Here is a 4,460-nt window from a genome sequence, read left to right as displayed (position 1 = left end):
ATATATTGATTATGATGTATGAAAAGAGGTTGTGGAGAAGTATTTTTGCATAAAATTACATAGTACAAAAACTTAATTTTAAGGATTGGTGGTAGGGGTAACTCGAAAAAAATGGATTTTTCGATAATTGTCTGTACGTAGTTTTGTAGACATAAAAATGAGATGCAACTTTTGTTTAAACTTTTTTTTTATATCTCTCACCGTTCTGGACTTATTACGCGAAAAAAACAAATCTGCACTTTTTTCAAGGGATGATATCACCCTTTCAAACCAAAATATGGCACAAAAAAAAAATAGTTTTGTGTTACGGATGAACTACTCTACTTAAACAAATTTTTTCAAAATTTTCTGAATTTTCGGGTTGCCTAACCTCCCTTGGACTCAGCCAGTCAAGGCAAGAAATGAGCATGATCTTGCATTGACTATCGAATCGAAAGAATTAACAATTGCACTTTCACGATTGTTAGAGTTTATTGATTGTCAGTCAGTGCAGGCAGACATATATGTATTACAACCATTAACTTTTTCTTGGTAAGACAGAAACTTTCGAGATTATTGCCAAGCCTTTTTTGTTTACAAAATTATGGCTGCTTATCCACCAAATAAAATTGTGGACATGATTTACATTTTCGATGAGGCTAGGAATTATTACTCGGCAGCAGAAAGGCTTTACGCTGAAAGATTTCCAGACAGACGCCATCCTGATAGCAGAGTAATAAAAAAACTTTGCAACAGAGCTGAGTAGGATTTTCTAAGAAGAAACCGGCGAAAATTGGGTCCTGATGAGGTAACATCATTGACTGTTATAGGTACCGTTTTTTGAATTCTTAAATCTCTACAAGACAAAGTGAGAGACAATATAGTATACTTAAATCAACAGCCAATCGTGTGTTTAAGGTCAACACCCATATCATCACCCATATCATATTCATCTATCTCAGCAATTGGAAGAGAGAGGCTTCCAACGCCGAGTCCGTTTCTGTAACTGGGCTCGAGATCAAATCCAACAAAATTCCCGGTTCGTTGCTCATATGCTGTTTTTTTTTTTTTTTTATGAAGCCACGTTTTGTAACAGAGGAGGCGTTAATAGACATAACAGCCATTATTATTCAGATGTTAATCCATATTGGCAGAGAAGCCAAGAGTTCCAAAGGCAATGGTCTATTAATGTTTGGGCAGGCATTCTGTGAGATGTTATTGTTGGTCCATATTTTTTTTAAGAAAACCTCAATATGGCAAACTATCTAACATTTCTTCAACATGATCTGCCCAACCTCTTAAGACATGTCGACAACGATGTACTCAGACAAATGTGGTTTCAACAAGATGGAGCGCCGGCTCATAGATATCGAGTACAATATTTAAACGTAAGATTCTCGAATAGATGGATTAGTCTCGACAGCCAAATTCAAGAATAGCTTCCAAGATAAGACTTGACGCTCCTAGACTTTTATTTCTGAGGCTACATTAAAGATAAAGTGTATTCGAAAAAGCCAACAACCGTTGAAATTATGAAAAATTGGATCAGAGAAGCTTGCACAAATATTAATGCAGGTGTTCTTCAAAAAGTTAGGGATGATTTAATAATCGATTAGTATTAGCCCTAATAGACGATTAGGGCCAGATTTTCGACGTATTCATTTGAGAGTGCCCTGTTGTGCCCTTTCACATAGTCTTTTAATTACCGTCTAATCAGGATGACGTCTATCCGGAAATGTTTCGGCATAAATCCTTTCAGCTATCGTATAATTATTCCTGGCCTCACCTAAAATTCTGATTATATCCACGATTTCGTTAGGCGGATAATCAGCCATAATTACAAAACAATAGAAAAACTTGTGAAAACACTGAAAGTATTGAATTTGCCACGAGTCTCCGCCCTGCGGTTAGATTAGCAACAATGCGGACAAGTGACGCTAGCAAGTGAATGACACGAGATAGGATTATTAAAAAAATTTATTAATGGGATTTTAAACGTGAGCTTCTTTGTAGCCCCGACGAAGCACATATTATCCCATGATTTTAAATTATTATTTTCGTTTTCACTATGAAATTTGAAGAAATGAAAATACTAGGAACAGGCTCCAATCGCCTTGACTTTGATAAATGTTGTCAAGGTCATGGCCCTGAACAACATTCAAAAGGTTTTAGCAGTCGGTCGAACACCTTGGGTACCAATGCTAATGGCAACAATATTGTAATTTTGAAGAAAGATTTCACTCGAAAGATATTTAATGAAAAAATATTTTATTATAGTGTTTTGAAAAACTCTCGATATATGTTATAAGAATATGTGATAAAAAATGGAGGGTTCTATTTAAAAAATTCAAAGTGACCTTGTCGTGACCTTAACGACGCCACTCGAGGTCAAACCAATGATATCATTTTATGTCCCCCTCGAAATCTCAAAACGTTTATCTGAAACATTTTTCCCTAAAATGCACTGTTCAAAAGATATTTAAGATGATTGATTAAAATGAGACACCCTGTATATACAGAGTGTCCTATTTTAAAAGATCCGTCCTCATAATTCTTCAGCCAAGTATATTAAACAAAAATGTTTCAGACAAAAGTTGCCGGACTCAGAAGGACTTGAAGGTGACCTTGACTTTGACCTTGGAAATCATTCTGAAGGTTATTCGAAAATCAACATTGCTTTTTAAATGGGAACGTTTATTTTTTCTTACGGAATTTTATTTTACGTAAAGAAACTAACAACTTTTGTTTGAAAAAATCTTTTATACGACCTCTGTTTTCTAAAATATTTACGGAAATATCTACAAAATATTGGTTTCCATATTTTTTTACTCGAATTCTGTCAACTTTACCAAAAAATAGTAAGAGATAAATATTATTTTTTTTCTAGTAGAGCTCCGAGAATTTCTCAGAATTTTTGATAAACTGTTTAGTGCTTCAAGAAAATGTAAGAAAATGCAGTACTAATAAGATAACTACAAAATACTGAAAAAATTCTCAAAGCTCTATGAGAAGAAAATGGATAATTTTTATCTCTTGCTATTTTTCGCTAAAGTTGATGGACTTCGAGTAAAAAATTATTAAATCCAATAATTTTGTAAATATTTTCGTAAATACGTTAGAAAATGGAGATCATATAAAAATTTTTTTCAAACAAAAATTATTAGTTTCTTTATGTAGAATAAAATTTCGTAAGAAAAAATAAATTTCGCCGAAAAATAGATAAAAATTGTGGTAATTATCGGGTATAGGGGAGTCAGCTCCAATAACCTTGACCTTGACATATATTGTTAAGATTACTGCTTTGAGTAACATTCAAAAGGTCTTAGCCGTCGCTCATTGTTTATTGAAAAGTTATTAACAAAAGAAGTTTCGGTAATTATAGACTATAGGAGAGTCAGCTCCAATGACTTTGACCTTGACATATATTGTAGAGGTCACCCTCCTGAGTAACTCTCAGAAGATTTTAGCCATCGCTTGTTGTTCGTTAAACAGTTATTAACAAAAGAAGTTGCATAAAATGAGTATAATTTTTGGACATTGTATATACAAAAACGATACTGTGTACTGTTAACGAGCAATATCGAATAATAACTGTAATATCGAACGACTAGCGAGGGGCTGCGCCCCCCGCAACCTCTCTCAAGACTAACCTAACCTAACCTATCGTCACATTAACACAAAAGTTGAACACTTTAATAAACAATGACTGAAGGTTAATGTGACGTTAGGTTGGTTAGGTTAGTTTTGAGGGGGGGCTGCGGGGGGCGCAGCCTCCCGCTAGTCGTTCGTTATTGTAGTTATTATTCGATATTGCTCGTTAACGATACACAGTATCGTTTTTGTATATATAGTGTCCAAAAATTATATTCATTTTATGCAACTTCTTTTGTTAATAACTTTTTAACGAACGAGCGACAGCTAAAACCTTCTGAGAGTTACTCAGGAGGATGACCTCTACAACATATGTCAAGGTCAAGGTCATTGGAGCTGATTCCCCTATACCCGATAATTACCCATTTTCTTGATTTTTTTAAAAATTATGAAAAAATTTTCAGAGCTCTATGAGAAGAAAATAGATAATTTTTATTTCTTGCTATTTTTTGGTAAAGTTGATAGAATTTAAGTAAAAAATTATTGAAACCAATAATTATTGAAACCAATAATTTTATAGATGTTTCCGTAAATATCTTAGAAAATAGAGGTCATATAAAAAGTGTTTCAAACAAAAGTTATTTGTTTCTTTACGTAGAATAAAATTCTATAATAAAAGATATATGTTTTTACTTAAAAAGCAAAATTGACCTCAACGTGACGTTGGCAGCGCCACGCGTGATCAAACTAATGCAACCTAACCTTCTTATGTCCTCCATTGAACCATATAACTTTCGTCTGAAACATTTTTGCTCAATATGCTTAGCTGAAGAATGATCAAGATGCATCTTTTAAAATGGGACACCGTGTATGTGTGTGTGTGTGTGTGT

General features: G+C 33.8%; 1 protein-coding gene across 11 annotated transcripts in view; it reads left to right on the top strand.

The window, feature by feature from the left end:
* LOC116849333 (protein unc-79 homolog) overlaps positions 1–4,460 on the top strand; it is a 736,358-nt gene that overhangs the window by 154,300 nt on the left and 577,598 nt on the right. The gene's annotated exons all lie outside the window — the stretch shown is intronic.

The sequence above is a fragment of the Odontomachus brunneus genome, unplaced genomic scaffold (genome assembly GCF_010583005.1).
Source record: "Odontomachus brunneus isolate Ranch 3 - 2012 unplaced genomic scaffold, Obru_v1 Obru_scaffold_112, whole genome shotgun sequence".
Lineage (NCBI taxonomy): Eukaryota > Metazoa > Arthropoda > Insecta > Hymenoptera > Formicidae > Odontomachus > Odontomachus brunneus.
This window is presented reverse-complemented; position numbering and strand designations above follow the sequence as displayed.